At 41.0% G+C, this 18,726-nt stretch overlaps 1 long non-coding RNA gene across 1 annotated transcript in view; it reads right to left on the bottom strand.

The window, feature by feature from the left end:
• LOC114813270 overlaps positions 1-11,440 on the bottom strand; it is a 142,461-nt gene extending 131,021 nt beyond the window's left edge. Inside the window, exon 1 of the long non-coding RNA XR_003760974.1 lies at positions 11,346-11,440. This is a non-coding gene — a long non-coding RNA (uncharacterized LOC114813270). The remainder of the gene's footprint in view (positions 1-11,345) is intronic.
• Between the last annotated feature and the right edge of the window lie 7,286 nt (positions 11,441-18,726).

Raw genomic sequence — 18,726 nt, forward strand, 5'->3', positions numbered from 1 at the left:
AAATACTGGGGAGGACGATGAAGATAAAGTACAACTGTGTGTGTCCATTTCTGTTTGGAGAATGTCTATGTGAGCAGGTCTCTAGGTGGAGAAGGAAGTAAAAATTTAAAAAACCGATGAGGAAAAACAAATTTCGAAAGTAGGAAAGAAGATCAATGAGTAAGATGCTTACACTCATCACACTTAGCACATATATATATGTTTATTCAATAGTACATTCAAATTTTTATTCTGCTTATAAATACATTTATGTCTGTATTCCCCATTAGAGTACAAGCTCCTTGGAAACAGGGAATGTCACTCATTCAATCGCATTTATTAAGCACTTACTGAGGTCAGAGAATTATACTAAGCATTTGGGAAAGTACAGTACAACAACAAACAGTGACAATCCCTGCCCAGAATGTTTCGTACTTCCCTAGGCTTTAGTACAATGCATTGCAACCAAAGGACAGTCAATAAACAGTACTATTACTATCACTCTGACTACTACCAGCCACTAAACTGATCATTCCAAAGCAGCATAGCTATTTCTGCCACAGAGTATGCTTCTCCAAGCCTTTCAGAGCCCACCATAGTGTCATGAGCAAGGGGTGTGCTTCACAAATGCTTGTTGATGATGATTTAGTGTACCAACATGACGATGCATCTGGAGATCCTTTGAAAATGACTCAGAAGCACAAAATATTCATGTGCTGAAGACATCGGGAAGAGGACATCTATCTTCCTATCTTGTAACAGAAACATCACACAGTCTCAAAAGGGAGCCTAATGTGGTATTTTAGATCTATTCCAATATGAGCCTGTTCTTTCTGTTAGAAAGATAATCCTTTTTTATAAAACTAAACTGCTTTCTCCCCCTGAAGACTGTAACTCCACGTGGGTGGTGATGATCTCCATCCACAATAATATATTGTACTTTCCCAAGCACTTAGAACAGTGCTCTGCATACAGTAGTTGCTCAGTAAATATGACTGATTGACAGATTACAACTACCTTGCTTCCTCTTGCTCTACCCTCAGTGGGACAAGTCTTTTAGGATGATTTTTCAATCATCTAAAAGACGTCTCATACTCTGAGGCTGGCAAAATAACTAGACATTTTCACTGTATTTGAAAATATGCTACAGAAGGCAACTGCTTAATCACAGGATGTAAACAGTCTCATTTTCTTCAGAGAGAAAGAAAAACAATTGAAGCTCATTCAACATGTATTTCCTGAGATGGAAGTTTTGCAGTATCAAGCTTTGGCTAGAATCTAGTCACGGAAGTCTAGTTAAATCTTGATGAAAATAGCCAGGACACCAAAGACCACCTGCTCTTTGCTTAATGCTCATGATTGTGGTGGGGGAGGGTTTTTTTGATATATTTAATTAAGATATGTATTATTGTTTCTATAGCCTGCCTTGCATTTAGTCATGAAGGGCCATTGCTTAATGTGCTGTATCACAAAGTTAATAAAAGCTTCACAGGAAAATTCATTATTATTAATGCAATTCTCATAAATATCAGTCACATAAATGCTTAATCTCATTTTCATTAGTTTTCTGTATATATCAGGAATGTACTTATGTGAACAAAGTGTAAACAGTCTTGAAATAAAAATGTGTAGAAAAGACAAAGTAATACATCATAGTAAAAGCTTTTTCCAGGAATTTTGCTTCTGATTCATTAAAGATATTAAATAAAATATTGCATAAGCATGTTTACTGGAAAAAAGTTCTAAAACGTGTGAAACTTCTTTATAAACTCATTGGAAGAGCAAATCAGTATACATGTGGCTGATTTTCATATAGTTACAGCAATTTTAGAAGAGCTAATTCTAGATAAAGTTTTAATTAGCCCATGCTTTATATTTATTATTTGCCAGCTAATCGGAAATTGATAAGTTTTTATTTTTTTCAGTGACTTCAAACTGTTCACTCTCCCCAACCTCTCTTTTCACTTCACTGACTTTCTCTAGTTTGCATAAGTGTCTTGGATGAAACCTATATTTTGGAGAACTGGCTTTTTTCCTATGAGCATGAGGGTCGGGGGATGGGAGAGAGTGTGTGTGTGTGTGTGTGTGTGTGTGTGTGTGCGCGCGCGCACCCTGATTTACCTGCTAATTTCCACTGAATTCCCTGCAACACGTTTTATACTTGGCAAACTGAAAAGTGTTGAACAAAACATTGTTGTGATGACACTGCAAGCTCCAATTCTTCATGCTTTCTTTCAATATTTATTCCCGCCCAAATCCAACCCACAATTCACTGTGATGAAGAGATGAAACAGCTAAAAGAAACGGGATGCGTGTTGAGGCTATTCCATTAGCAGTGAAAGTTACTGACTGAAGAAGCACTTATGGCATCTTGTTTGTAGACAGGCGAAGCGAGAATCCTGAAAATAACCTGTTAATGTGGATGGCACAGACCAGAGTGACTACAAAGGTGTCTATTGTGGCAACTGTCTGATCTTAAACTCAGCAGAAGCACAGCACAGCAATGGAATTATGCCACGATCGCATTGGCCATAAATGGATTTGAACATAAAATTATTGTATACGCTTCACCGCGCCTCCACTCCCTACTTGTTTGTTGCCCCTACGGCTTTAGCAAAAGAAGGCAGGCAGAGACGAGAGTGTGTGTGTGGTTCTGAGCAAACCACCAACCCTAGAATCAAATCTGTCATACAGGTTCTCCATTCCACCACTACTACCGCTGTACTTTAATCTTAACTCATGACTACCCTGGTTTGGACTGGGCAATTCATGTCTGCAATTTATGATGGGAGACTGCATCATCATCATCTCAGTAATATTCCAAATAGATTATGATATATGGAACTCTATCAGTTGCATTAACCATTTTGCCTGAGTGTTCCTGTTGGCTTCTGAGAAACTCAGTCTCTTTTATTCCCTAAATTGACACTGGAGAGCTGTAATCTCCCACTTGCGTTTGCAAGAGCACTCTCTCTCTCTTTCTCTCCTTCCCCACCAGCTTCTCTCCCCCTCCTCTCCAGGACTCCTGACACTACACAAAGAAGGCTCTCCCAGCTGCAGCCCAGCTGGTCTCTCTACTGGGTGTCTGCCAGAGAGGCACACTTAAAGAGAAATCTGAGCCATGCCACTCTGCATGTCTGGAGATCAAATGCCCAAATTGTTCACAGATATAATTCACCCTGACACCTACAAACACACTTACACTCTTCAATTCCAGATGATGGATACACATGCTGAACTTTTCATACAGTTTAACTCGGTTGCCAAGAAGAACCTTCCTGTATAGTGTTCCCCACACTGTGTTTCAATCAGTCAATCTTATTCATTTATTCACTCAATTGTATTTATTGAGTACTTCCCATGTGCAGAGCACTGTATTAAGCGCTTGGAAGAGTATAACATTAAACAGACACATTCCCTGCCCACAATGAGCTGATAGTCTAGAGCACATACTCTGTTCAGAACACTGTACTAAGCCCTTGGGAGAGTACAACAGAGTGAGTAGACAAATTCTCTGCCTGCATTGAGCTCATAGCATTTTATTAGGGCCCTTTGTTGAAATAATTAAACTTTGTAAGATTCCTTTCAGTAGGGTTGAGATGAATGTAAAATAAAGCTTCGAGCACTGTAACACTCTGGAGAGCCCATTCATCACACCCAGGCTATACTCACAGCTGTTGGGGATTTGTTTCCAATAGCAGGGTAATGGTGCAATTTACACTCCACCTCCACTTGGAGTCCAGGAATTTGAATGTTAGAAGTGCCTTTATAAATCAATAAAATAATCCAGATCCTAAGCAACATGGCTTAGTGGAAGGAGCACGGGCCTAGGAGTCAGAGGATCCAGGTTCTAATCCTGGCTCTATCACATACCTGCTGTGGGACCTTGGGCTAGTCACCTAACTTCTCTGTGTCTCAGTTCCCTCATCTGCAAAATGGGAATTCAATACCTATACTCCCTCCTATGTACACTGTGAACCTCATGTGGGACCTGATTATCTTGTATCTGTCCCAGGGTTTAGTACAGTGCTTGGCACATCCTAGGCAATTAAATACCACAATTATTACTAAGAATCAGGTGAGACTATTGAATGGACTATGAATAATTTAAATAACTATAAAAAAGCTACTGAGCCAAGATGTATGTATGGGTATTCTTCTCAAGAGCCAGTATAAAAAGCCATTAAAAGTTGAATGATGATGGAGAATCCTGTCACAAATAAAGGACAAGCTTCCATCCAGTCATGAAGACTTTGAGCCCGAGGGGCTGTGCTAAGGACCAGGTCTGTAGTGCTAATGGTTAGCGGTGCCACTCTCCCTCTTCCATCCAATTCAGCTTGGGAGTCTCAAAAGTTCTTTTTAGCTGTGAAACCATCAGAGCTTGAAATAACAAACAGAACATTAATAATAATAATAATAATGTTGGTATTTGTTAAGTGCTTACTATGTGCAGAGCACTTTTCTAAGCGCTGGGGTAGATATAAGGTGATCAGATTGTCCCACGTGAGGCTCACAGTCTTAATCCCCCTTTTACAGATGAGGTAACTGAGATGCAGAAAAGCTAAGTGACTTGCCCACAGTCACACAACTGACAAGTGGCAGAACCAGGATTTGAACCCATGACCTCTGACTCCCAAGTCCGGGCTCTTTCCACTAAGCCACGCTGCTTCCCATAAGGCCACAACTGCCACCTCCTAATAGTCTTGGACAAAGAGGGATACTAGGTGAGAACAAAGCAGAGTGGCTCAGTGGAAAGAGCATGGGCTTGGGAGTCAGAGGTCATGAGTTCGAATTCCGGCTCTGCCTCTTACCAGCTGTGTGACCGTGGGCAAGTCACTTCACTTCTCTGTGCCTCAGTTACCTCATCTGTAAAATGGGGATTAACTGTGAGCCTCACGTGGGACAACCTAATTACCCTGTATCGCCCCCAGCGCTTAGAACAGTGCTCTGCACATAGTAAGTGCTTAACAAATACCAACATTATTATTATTATTATTATTATTAACAAAGACAAATGACGTCATAAACTGGCAGGAAGAATCCCAACTGTTCAGGACAGAATGTGTCATTTGGGGTGTGCCATCTTCTCTTGAGCAAAGATTTCTGGGCAATGTAGTTCCAAAATATGCTTGGAGTCCAGGGTTTATAATTTCCAGAAACCCCGAAAGATATTCCAGACCAAGTTAAAGTTCTACAGAACTACAGTGCTGTCCAAATTTTTCTGCTATTGTGAGACCTGGACTTTACACATTGATCCTTGAGCAGCACCATCAGAATCATTTACAAACCGTATGCACTAACAGATGGTAAGACATGATCATGAACAACAAAGTTCCGGAATGTAGTCAGGTTTCTAGCTTCAAAGCTAAACTCACCTCAGCACGCTAAGCTAGGTGAGCATCTAAATAACTGCCGTGTGAAGAGCTGAACTTGGAAAACCAAAAGCAAAGAGAGCTAAGGAAACATTTTAAGGACACGGTAAAACAAAGCTTCAGAAAATGCAGCAAGGATAGACCAGTGTGGTATACTGGCATCAAGAAAGAAGTGGCTTATTTTGATCAAAACCTTCATAAAGAATAAGGGTTAAGGAAGCAAAAAGAGAATACAATACCAAGTACTGCAAACATTAAACCTAGCAACACAACAAAGGATAGTCTTTTGGTGTGTAAGATGTGGGCTAGGTCTGTGGGTCCGGTATTGACCTTTTTAAAGAGCACCAGCTTGGTAGTCAGAGGTCAAGAGTTCTAATCCCTGCTCCGCCACTTGTCAGCTATATGACTTTGGGCAAGTCTCTTCACTTTTCTGTGCCTCAGTTACCTCTTCTGATAAATGGGGACTAAGACTGAGTCCCACTGGGACAACCTGATCATCTTTTATCCCCCCCAGCACTTAGTACAGTGCTTTGCACATAGTAAGCATTTAACAAATACCATCATTAATATTATTATTATTAGTCACACACACACACTCTTTGGTCAATTTCACCATCATCAGTGTCTTCTTTGAGTACAACAAAAATTATATAAAAATATATAGGATACAAGCTCTGAATATTAACTCCCCTTGATCCCATGCTTGCTGTGGGAGGGATGGAAAGATACATGGGGCATATGATGTCTAACTGCAGGACAGGGAAGCATTTCTGGATCTACAGTTCCCTGTTTCTCACTCTATTTTGATCACTTTACATAGGCATCTACTATGCGCAGACATAATTTTAGACACTTAGGAGTACACTATGAAAGTAGAAGACAATTCCTGCCCTTAAGGATCTTACAATCTAACGCAGGGAGGCAGGCAGAAAGATTATGAGTCTTTCTTTGCATAGTGTAATGGATAGAGCACAGGCCTGGGAGTCAGAAGATCATGGGTTCTAATCCCGGCCCCACCACTTGTCTGCAGGGTGACTTCCGGCAAGTCACTACTTCTCTGTGCCTCACTTACCTCATCTGTAAAATGGGGATTGAGACTGTGAGCCCCACATGGGAAAGGGATAGTGTCCAACCTGATTTGTTTGTATCCACTCCAGCTTTTAGTAAAATGTCTGGCACATAGTGTTTAACAAATACTATTATTAAAATTAGATCAGCGGCCGACCAGAGACAAGCATCCAGGTCTTCTGACTCACTGCTTCATGTTCTTTCCATTAATAAGAATCACCCCTCAAATGCTATCATGGAAGAGGCAAAAAAAAAAATAGTGAAAAGTGAATAGCACTTAATTAGATGCAATCCACAGAATGGAATAGGAGCTTACTAAAAAGTTAAATGGCCTGGAAAATAAACAAAAAACTAGCCACCAAGTCTCAGTTCATGGAGTTCCAGATATAGTGGAGTGACTGGCAATTTCCATAACGAAGACACACCAGGCTAAAGTGTATTTCTCCTTGTGGAGTGAAGCCTTTTATTGTTGATTTCAGCTAGTTAAAGCATTCTCAGATGATCTAGGAAAATATTTTCCTTCTGTGATCAATTCCTTCACTGGCATTTCCAAGAACAGAGCCAGTGTAAGACATTTAAGTATTTTTTAAAAATAACTTTTTATCAGATACAATTTCAGGGGGAGTTGCTTGCAAGACTGCAGCGAACAAGGATGCCACCACAGGGAAATTCAATCAGACTCTCATTTGCTTTGCCTAGATGGGGCAGACATGTTTGTAATAATAATAATGGTGGTACTTAGTAAGCTCTTACTATGTGTAAAACACTATTCTAAGCACTGGGGAGATACAAAGTCATCAGGTTGTCCCACGTGGGGCTCACAGTTTTAATCCCCATTTTACAGATGAAGTCACTGAGGCCCAGAGAAGTTAAGTGACTTGCCCAAAGTCACACAGCTGGCAACCGGCAGAGCCGGAATTAGAACCCATGACCTCTGACTCCCAAGCCCGGGCTCTTTCCCCTGAGCCATGCTGCTTCTCTCTTTGTAGGAAGGCTTTTTGTACTGGAAATATCTGAATCTCCTTGGAACATTTCTAACCCTCAGAGCTGAGCTTATGAGAAAAACGTCATGAAAAACTGTTAGTGGTTTAGGAGGTGATAGTAGTCATACTCTTGTCAATTATTAAAGTTCTGCTGACTGTAAAGCATTGGTCTAAGTGTTAAAGTACAATACTAACAACAGACATACTCCCTGTCTAGAAGACGCTCACAATCTAATAGGGGAGGTAGACTTAGAATGGTCGATATCACATGGCCCACTTCCGAGCCCACCCTCGAAATCAATACCATCTGGCTGACCAAGATCATTTGTCCTGTTCCAGTCCCCAACCCTTCCTCCCTAGTACTCCTCCTCTAAGGTGATTGATAACGGCACTTCCGAGAATTCCAAGAGGCTGGAAGTGGAATGAAGAGGGCAGCATGGTATCACCGGTACCCCCACTCAACTGCTGTCATTCAGAAAGAACCAGGCCTATCACACCCAGCCTCACAGCCGGTGCTCTTTGTCATTATGACCTAAAACCTTAACCTGTTTACATCACATCAAAAAACCCAGTCAATTATATAACCCCCTTTTGTTTGATATAAAGTGAGGTCTTTGTGCAATTAAGAAGCATGCAGTTGGGGGATTTTTTAAAATCAAACAAATATAAGTTTCCCCCTGTGTGGACCTGCCTGACTCTTTTGGTCCCTTGTCTCTCTGGTCCCTTTTTCTTTCTCTCTTTCTCTTCAAATTGGACACTCATTTGGGAGAGGTGGGTGTCAAATAGATAAAAGTGGGTTATAGTGTAACGGCCGCCTTTCTGCTTTTAGCAGCTTGCCCCACCAGGAGGAGGTGTTATAACTATAGAAGAGAGAGGAGGGATCAGGCTAAAATGGATTAGTGGGGAAAATGAGTCTCCATCATTTCAGCTCTCCACTCTGTCAGGACCCCAAACATGACACCACTCTTCAACCCTCTCAACACCTCAACTGACCACTCTCCAAGAAGTGGATTTCCACTGCCCAGGCCCAAGGCACCAGGCCCACCTAAGACCCTGTTTGAAGAATGTTGAGGATGCAGACTGTTTGTTGCTCTTTTAACAAAAGGCATACTCCACATAAACAACTGTATTGGAAATTCGGGCCATGGCCAGCTTTCAGGAAATAACATGGCTTCGAGTTAATAATGGAATTGTTGTCACTCCTCCTATTAAGGCTTTATTTTTAGTAAATCCATTACCATTTGGTGGAGGGTTTATTTCCAACTGTACTTGCAGACCAATTGGCTCTTGCCAGCTCTTGATAATGACTATGGTTGAGATTATCAATCTATTTAAGTCAGGAAGAATCCACAAATACTACTTGTCACATTAGTGCCTGAATTCATTACTGTTGTTCAGCATCTGATCAAGAAAGTCACCCATACTGACTAAGCTCTGCATTTGTCAGACTTGATTTCCAGATGTAAATGTAGGAGCTGTATACTTGAAATGCAAAACGTAGTAGCTTCATTTGCATAATGCATCATTCAGACACTCACAAATTGCTTGACCTCAGGGCAATAATTAGATTCCCTATAATTTTTGGTTGACTTTATAATGCAGGTCTGGAAATCAATAAAGATTATAAATATCATTCTGGGGGAAGATTCATTTTAAAAGGACAATTTAATGTTTTATTTTGGATTCGATGTCAGTTAAAGCATTAAAAAAAGGGTTATGAGATGTATGCTTCTAGTTTACAGTTGGGAATTTAGGAAAGGAAAACAGCTCTGGAAAGCCATTATGTGCATGCAGAAAGTATATTTCTAGATCCTTAATTTTAGCCTTTTGCTAAAATAAACCCTTACTAAAACCCATTTTCCTTCTCTGCAAAACTCAGCAATCCTCACTAAGCAAATGGAAAACCATCCTCCATTTGGAAGAAGTGGGGTAAGAAATACAAAGCGGTCATAAAGAGTAATTTTGAATACATTTACAGCAGAGTTTACTGAGGAATACAAAGAGTTCTAGCAAGAAGATTCCAAGTAATGCCAAGTCTAGTTAGTGGAAGAGCTGCCTTTCACCTCAACAGCAGAATTACTGCCACGCAGTCATGGAAAAACTTCCATCCATCTCTCTGCCCAAGTGGTATTTCATGGAGACAGGTCAGTTTGGCCGTACCTTGTTATGCAATCGGCCGAGGGCGCAGAGCACAATCCTTGCAACCGTCTGGAACGCTGTAAGATTGTAATACCAAGACAAGGGCTCCCTGGACCTGGAAATTATTTTTGGAATTTTTTCCCCTATAAATCTTGCTCAGGCGACAGATGAATCCTGCTTGGGTAATATGTGACCTTTGGAGGTTTGAAGCTGAGTTGGGCTACATTTGCCACCCTGGTGTGCCCTCACCATCTCATCATGGCTGTATATTTGTGGATTTTTGAGAAAAAAAAAGCAGACTGTAGGGGAACTTGATCTGGATAATCAAGAATAGTCAGGAGGTGGATTTTTTTTCATTTTTTTTTTAGTAGATGCCCTGGGTCTGAACTTTGGCAGCAAATTTGGCTGGACGAAAGAGATGGCAATTTTTTTGTGGTTCTTTTTTTTTAATTGCAGTTATCACTCTACAATCTCTAGGTACTCACTGAAGCAAAGAACATGGTACTAAGCCTTTTATGACTGTGGTGACCCATAGGTGAGCCCACCTCAAGGGCACATTAGACAGAATTCTATTTTTAGAAATGAGTGTTGGAAGGCAAAGTTTGAGTGGAGCTCAAGTGTTCTAAAACGCAATAAAGATGAGTTCACCTGGAATTAACAGAATCAGTTATTTTGCTGAAAGAAAGGCGAAGTGTGCTGTATCAATTTTAACAAACATATTTTTATCACAATTTCATCATTAGTAGACTAAGGGCACAGAAATAAACATGGTATCCACAAGTGGAAAAAAGAGAAATCCACCCCTGGAGATGATGTTAGCTGTGGGATTAGTGGTTGGGATCTATTCAGGGCAAATAAGCATTCCAAACTAAACTGCTCCCTGAAGGAAGAGCATACAGGTTGCAGGAGTCATGTTTGGTGGAACCCATTCTTCAGCTTTTTTGTTTGTTTGTTTAAATGGTATTTGTTAAGAGCCAACTATGTTCCAGGCACTGTATAATCCCCCTCTTACAAATGAAGTAACTGAAGCACAGAGAAAGTAAGTGACTGCCCAAAGCTACAGAGACAAATGGTGGAGTGGTGTTTAGAACTCAGGTCCACTGAATCCCAGAACTGCGTCATTTCCACTAGGTCATATAGTTTCCCCTAACAGTCCACTGAGGGCTTCTTTCTTACTTTTTTGATGGTATTCGTTAAGTGTTTTCTATGTGCCAGGCATTGTACTATGTGTTGGGATAGATACAAGTTAGGTTGGACACAATTCACGTCCAACATGCGGCTCACAATCTTAATCCCCATTTTACAGATGAAGTAACTGAAGCACAAAGAAGTTAAGTGACTTGCCCAAAGTCACTCAGCCATCAAGTGGCAGAGCCAGGACTAGAACTCAGGTCCTTCTGATTCCCAGGGCTATGCTTTATCCACTAGACCACGCTGCTTCTCATCAAAAGGTTTTTGGTGGCCTGTTCATTCAGTAGTATTTATTGAGCGCTTACTATGTGCAGAGCACTGTACTAAGCGCTTGGAATGAACAAGTCGGCAACAGATAGAGACAGTCCCTGCCGTTTGACGGGCTTACGGTCTAATCGGGGGAGACAGACAGACAAGAACAGTGGCAATAACAATGGCCTGTTCTTCCCCTGTCCTGTTGTACCTCCTATGCAAAAGGAAAGCCACTCTTTTTTTGGAACTTTAAATAACTTACTGACTCCCAAGCCCAACAGGCTTAGGAACTTAATAGAGCATAAATTATTCACTGTCCACTAAGCTCTTCACCCTGCCAGACTCTAAATCAGAACAGTACCTGACAGTTGAAAAAGAGATGCCGTCAGACTCCTCCATCTGTACATGCATATAAGATCCATCGTCATTACCCCAGGGTATTTTCGTAATGGCAAGAGTACTCTGGAGAGGGAGAAAATTAAGGGCAAAGGTAGAATTCAGTTAGGCAACAAATACTATTGGACATATTAGCTGTAAACAGAGGCGAATACTGATGGAATTGTTGCCCAAGATATTTGACTTGTTGGAATGGCTCTGTGAAGTCAATTTTGGTGTCCGAGAAGAGGCAAGTTGCCAAGAGCACGTTGCCCTTTTCTGATCCAGAGTTTCCGATGATGTGAGCCCCAAGTGGGGCAGGGACTGTCTCCAACCTAATTAACTTGTATCTATCCCAGCACTTAGAAGAGAAGCAGCATGGCCTAGTGGAGAGAGCATGGGCCTGGGAGTCAGAAGGTCATGGGTTCTAATCCCAGCTCTGCCGCCTGTCTGCGGTGACCTTAGTCAAGTCACAACTTCTCTATGCCTCAGTTCCCTCATCTGTAAAATGGGAAATAAGACTGTGAGCCCCAAGTGGGATGGCGACTGTGTCCATTCCAATTATCTTTCATTTATCCCAGTGCTTAGAACAGTCAGTGCTTAGCACATAATAAGTGCTTAACAAATGCCATGATTATAATAATAATAATGACTCATTCTCCAAGTCAACATGCCTCTGAGAGGGATTTCTAGTCATTCAATCTATCAGTGGTATTTACTGAGTGCTTACTGTGTGCAGAACACTGTACTAAGTACTTGGGAGAGTATAGTACAACAGAATTAGTAGATACATTCCCTGCCTGTAATGAGTTTACAGTCTAGAGAAGAATTTACAGTCTAAAGATGATCTTACAGGCTAGAGGCAAGCTCATAGCCTAAAGGCTTACAGTCAAAGACATCTCATGTCCAGTTTCAGAGCAGTAGTTACAAGGAGATCCACTGAAACCCCCTAAAGCCAGGAAAGTCATCCAGCAACTCTTCAAATGCAAATAATGTGCCTTAGGCTTCTGCTGTAATTTCTAAGCACTCAGTAATAATAATGATAATAATGGTATTTACTAAGTGCTTACTATGTGCAGGCTCTGACTGCACTCATTAGGAACACAATAAACACCTCTGCACTCAGTACAGTGAATTGCACACAATAGGAACTCAATAAACAGCATTTCTACTACTTCTACAACCAGAGTGTAAATCATAGCAGATTTGGACTTTTTACCCTCTATCCCAACAAAACAATGGTCCACCTAAACATCCCATCCCAATAAGTGCTCAGTGGGGGGAAAAGAATAAGTTAGAAAGAAAGGAAATTTGGGGACAGTTTGCTGAAAGACGGATTCTCCATGAGTAACTGTGAGTCAGAGAGTAATAGTTATCTGGGAGAGTGGTTTGAGTTTGGGATGGCTGCTACAAAACATACTTTCCTAGGCCATGGCCTCCTCACCAAATCTGCCAGATTACAGCATTCCCCATCTTAAAAGCTTTGCTGAAATCCCATCTCCTCCAGGAAGCCTTCACCAATTTCACCTCAGAGTCAGAATAAATGTAATATTTAAAATCATAGAAATAGCATCAACAAGGTCAGAGAGAGGAATAGAGAAGAGACTCTAAACCTAATGAGAGTTAGAGGGAAAGCAGATACTAGAGCAACTTGCATCCTATGCAGTGCAGTACTTAATATGTTCTGCTGTAGAAAGCAGTAAGAAAACGAAATAGGAAGGAAAAGATTGTTTATGGGGAAAAGAGGAGTAAACATTTCACATTCCATTAAAAGGGCCCCCAGTTTCTAAACCAGCATGGGCATAGTTTGAAGTTCTGCTTCAATAAATAAGGGTCAAGTTTCTATCTCTTAATAATTAATGATCTATGTGAAAGCTGACTGCCCTATGCTTTGTTTAACGTCTGATGCCAGAAAACTTCTGGTACCATAGAAAGAGAAGAGAAATCATGGGAATCGAAACAACTTCACTGAAACCTCTTGACAAGCATAACAGTTCTTATTTTATTAAGAGTTAAGAAAGTGAAACACTTGAAGCAAGCAGCAGAGATCTAGGTGATAGTCCTCTAGACTGCGAGCTCATTGTGGGCAGGGAATATATCTGTTATATTGTACTCTCTCAAGCGCTTAATTCAGTGCTTTGCACACAGTAAGTGCTCAATAAATATGATTAATAACAATAATACACATGCTTCAGTGATAATTAGTCAGAGCAGCAACTAGTCAAACTGATCTCTTCTCGAAAAAAAACAACACAAAGGTTATGGCCAAATTTAGAAGCAAAAAAATTAATATTTAAATGTCAGAAAGCAGGTTGTTTTGGAGAATTTCAAACAGATGTAGTAGGCATGTTTCGCAGGATAAATCTAATGGAAGGTTGAAAAATTGTCACCGAGCCTTCCTGAATGACGCAAAGAGCATTTGAGTCACTAGAAAGTTAATGGGCAGTTTGCCTCTAGTAATAATGGTATTTGTTAAGCACTAACTATGTGCCAGGCACTGTACTAAGCACTGGGGTAGATTCAAGCAAATCTAGTTGGACACAATCCCTTCGGGCTCACAGTCTCAATCCTCATTTTACAGATGAGGTAACTGAGGCACAGAGAAGTTAAGTGACTTGTCCAAGGTCATACAGCAGATGAGTGGCAGAGCTGGGATTAGAACTTTCTGCTTCCGGACCCATACTTTATTGCCAAATAATAGATTGGGGTTGGACAGAGTGGCTGTGTCTTAATTCATTTGGGCTGTGTTAGTGGGAAAATCTCAAATTCTCTACCCAAATTCTGGCCCAAAACATGCATCCTGGCAGAAATGGGTGTAGCTCTTTAAAACAAAGGCAGATGTTTTGACCTATTTGACTTTAACCCACTACACCTGTCTCATGACAACCAGTTGCCTCCCTCCCACATAGACTGTGAGCCCATCAATGGGCAGGGATTGTCTCTATCTGTTGCCGAATTGTACATTCCAAGCAGTTAGTACAGTGCTCTGCACATAGTAAGCGCTCAATAAATACTATTGAATGAATCATAATTAATTGGCCTGGACTCCCATTTAACAACTCCTTCCCTGTGTTCTGTCTCCCTATATTCTCTCCTCCCCCTTCACCTGTCTGTACCTTAGAAAACACACTGGAGAATTAGAGTAACAGAGGATGGAGGGGGGAATTTGTAAATCTGAAATCCTGTCTGCCAATCAGGTAAATGTGCTGATACAGGGATTTCAGGATAGGCTCAGAGACAGGACTGGTATTGTGTAACTATGAAACCTTCATCCTGTCTCCTTTCCACAATCCCTATTGACATTGGATTAAGCGAAGCATTATATTTGACCAGGACAAAAATCTGTGTTTTCTTCAAAGATAATACTCTTCAGAAAACATGCTCATGCCATGTAAATATACCTGATGTGAACATTTTAAGGGTAGGGAAATGGTTTGGGTTTCTGTGCAATCTGTTAGAAAGTAGTAAGGCTTTGCTAAGAACTGGGGTTTTGAGGTAAAGTAGGCTCAGGCATGAGAAAGTGTAAGCATTCTTCAGGAAGCAAAATTGGAGGGAAACCCATTAAATTGTTGTTGATTTCTGTTTCAAATTGTTCTCTAAAGAATGAAGGCACTGGGGTATATTTTTGCCACAAGTTGATTTTTTTAATGGTATTTGTTGAGTGCTTAATGTGTGTTGGCATTGTACTAAGCCCTGAGGTAGAAACAAGATAATTAGGTGGGGCCCATTCCATGTCCCAAATAGGGTTCACAGTCTTAATCTCCATTTTACAGATAAGGTAACCGAGGCACAGAGAAGTTAAGTAACTTGCCCAAGGCCACACAGCAGACAAGTGGCAGATCTGGGATTCGAACTCAGGTCCTTCTCACTCCCAGACCAAGGTTCTATCTACTAGACCACACTGCTTCTTTGTTTAAATTTGGAGGAATAGGGTTCAAAATATTAACACAAATATAAATATTAATTTATATTAATGTCCATCTGTCCTCTAGACTGTAAACTCCTTGTGGGCAGGGAACGAGTCCACCACCTCTGCTGTACTGTACTCTCTCAAGCACGCAGTAAGTGCTCCATAAATATCACTGAATGATTGATTAAAATATAAATGAAAGGAATCAACAGGATAGCCAGACACTAAGAAACCTAGCCCCAAGTTATTTGTGAAGTTTCACGTATCGAAGATCTAGGTTTTTGTTTTTTCATCAACAATTTAGCATGGGCTATTCTGGGCAAACTCTGAGTCCCCCTCTCCCCCAAATAGACTGCCTGATAATACTATGTTTTACCTCATCATTTTGGTAAAACGGATTTTGGTTTCAGTGAGGCTGGGGCATTACTATGGTTCTCATCCTCACTGATTGATTATTTCCACTGACTGAATAATTAGATTATTAGCTTACAAATCGTTAGAATGAGTATTACACTTCCCCATTTGGCAATTCACTGTGACATGAATATGCAAGTGATCATAAAAGCAAATGGTACAAGATAAGTAGATCTTAAAGAAGCTTCCTTCTTCAAATATTGATATCTTGTCTGTTTCCTTTGTGTGGGCAGTCATCAAAGCATCTTTCACATTAGCCAGTTTTTCAAAGAAGTGAGAAAGAGCTGAAGTGAGAATTAAGAGCACTTAAGAGTCATTAGAAGACAAGCTTCCCTTTGAAATTCATCAGCTCTGGAAGAGGTGAGAAAAGGGGCCTCTTCTATGAGCCACCTCACTTGAAGATTTTTATTGTTTACCTTCAAATGTCATCACCCCTGTTATCTAGACACTGTGGAAGAAGATAAATATTCCATTTTCATTCAAATTATTGCTAAATATGTTTCTTCTTATATGAATTCTGTGCTAAATAGATGGTTTCTGTGCTGACTGCTGAAGGAATACTCTCCAAATTCCATTCATTTTGATACTATGGGAATTCTGCCCTATGCAAAACTAGCTGGGGAAGAGGTAAATTAAAGATCAGATACCTTATATTGCCCCCTCTCAGAATCTCACTTGGAGAGTTTCCAGAACTCCAAGTGGCAAGTGGAAGGCAATCTGCTACAAATCAAAACTCAGCTATGCTGGGCAGCAGCAGCATGGGAGAGAGTCAAGGGCAGAAATTCAAGTTTACTGCATGGAAGAAAGCTATAATAAGCCACTTCCAGATTTTTTTTACCAAGAAAACCTTATAGATACATTACCAGAACAATTGCAGATGGAGGTGGGGCGTTCTGGGAGAGATGTGTCCAGGGAGTGGCTATGAGTCCAAAACGACTCGACAGCATAAGACAAGACATTATCTTCTACCTTAGCCACCTTGCTTGAGAAATAGGACAATCCATATTTTAAATTTCATTTTGCAATCCTTTTATAAAAAATAATTCCTTTAGAGAGTAATTATAATAAAATATTTGTAAAGCACTATGTTCCGAGGACTATATTAAGCACTGTGGTAGATACAATACAATCAGGTCAGCCATAGTCCCTGTCACTCATCAGATTCACAGTCTAAGGAGAATGGAGAACAAGAATTTAATCTCCATTTTACAGATGAGGAAACCGAGTCACAGAGAAGTAAAGGGACTCTTCCAAAGTCATTAAAACCCAGCTCCGCTGACACCCAGGACTGTACTCTTCCTACTAGGCCATGGTATTTCCCACGCCATGTTTATACATTAATGGGTAACAACCCCTTGGAGGTTTTCACTCTTTCCTTCTAAAACTGGGAGGAGTTACAAAGGTGTTGGCTGAGAACAGTACTGGAGCTCCTCCAGCCCAATTCAAACATTCAGAGATGAAAACTCTGAAAGCAAACTTGTAGGAATGGGGCAATGCAGGAACTGCAGGTTTAGACTGCTAAATCCAAGAAGTAGGTGGCATCTGAGCAGAGGTGGCTTGCAACTTAGAGTTGTAAAGGGAGAGCCACAGTTATGCTGAGAGGCTCTGATAACAGTAAAAAACAAAAGTAGGGTTTTCATAGATCCACGATATCATAAGGGCTCTGAGTTTTGCAGGGGGCTTTTCAGCCCCTCTCTGACTCATTCTGATAGAGTTGTTCTGTTTGAAGACAACACTGCTGGTGGAAAGTTTGTATTCTTGGGTGTGATGTTCTCATTGAGGATTTCTTACATTTGCCCACTGGGCCTATGAATGTACAGTAGATCCCCCACTAGATTATAAACTTTTTGAGGGCAAGGGTCATGTCTACCAGCAGCGTGAGCTGATAGACAACTTCTCTACCAGCAGAGAAGCAGCATGGCTCAGTGGAAAGAGCACGGGCTTGGGAGTCCCGACTCTGCTACTTATCAGCTGTGTGACTTTGGGCAAGTCATCTAACTTCTCTGTGCTTCAGTTACCTCATCTGTAAAATGGAGATTAAGACTGTGAGCCCCACGTGGGACAATCTGATTGCCTTGTATCCCTCCCCCAGTGCTTAGAACAGTGCTTGGCCCATAGTAAGAGCTTAACAAATACCATTATTATTATTATTACCAGTTCTATTGCACACTCTCCCAAATGCTTAGTAGAGTGTTCTGCAGGGAGTAAAAGGTAAATAAATATCACTGGTCAATCAGTGATATTTATTGAGTACTTACCATGTTCAGGGCATTGTACTAAGCACTTAGGAGAGTACAGTACAACAGATTTGGTAGACAAGTTCCCAGCCCACAAGGACCTTACAGTCCAGAGGAGGAAATAGTAAAATAAATTATAGATACATACAGAAAATGCTGAAGGTACTTAAAAGGGCATACATCCAGGTACATAGGTAACAGCAGGGAGAGGGAGTAGGGGAAATGAGGGCTTCATGTGGGAAGGCCTCTTGGAGGAGATGTTAATTTAATAAGGCTTCAGAGGTGGGTAGAGTGGTGTTCTTTGTATATGAAGGGGCGGGGAGGGAGGATACAGGCAAGGGGTCAGCAATGAGATAGATGAGATGGAGGTACAGTGACTAAGTGGGTACTGGAGAAGCAAAGCTTGCTGGCTGAGTTGTAGTGGGAAAATCAATGAGGTAATATAGGAGGGGGGAAAGCTAAACTGCTTTAAAGCTAATGGTAAGGAGTTTCTGTTTGGTGTGGAGGTGGATGGGCAATTATTTGAAGTTTTTGAGGAGTGGGCAGACGTGAATCAAACATTTCATTTTATAAAAATGACAGCAGTGTGAAGTAACTACTGGAGTGGAGAGAGGCACGAGGCAGGTAAGTCAGCGAGGAGGTTGATGCAGTAGTCAACTCCAGCAGGAGAAGCAGCAGAGTCTAGTGGATAGAGCACAAGCCTGGGAGTCAGAAGGACTTGGGTTCTAATCCCGGTGCTGCCAATTCTTTGCCGTGTGACCTTGGGCAAGTCACTTAACTTCTCTATGCCTCATTTACCTCATTAA

The sequence above is a fragment of the Ornithorhynchus anatinus genome, chromosome 7 (genome assembly GCF_004115215.2).
Source record: "Ornithorhynchus anatinus isolate Pmale09 chromosome 7, mOrnAna1.pri.v4, whole genome shotgun sequence".
In the NCBI taxonomy this organism is placed as follows: Eukaryota; Metazoa; Chordata; class Mammalia; order Monotremata; family Ornithorhynchidae; genus Ornithorhynchus; species Ornithorhynchus anatinus.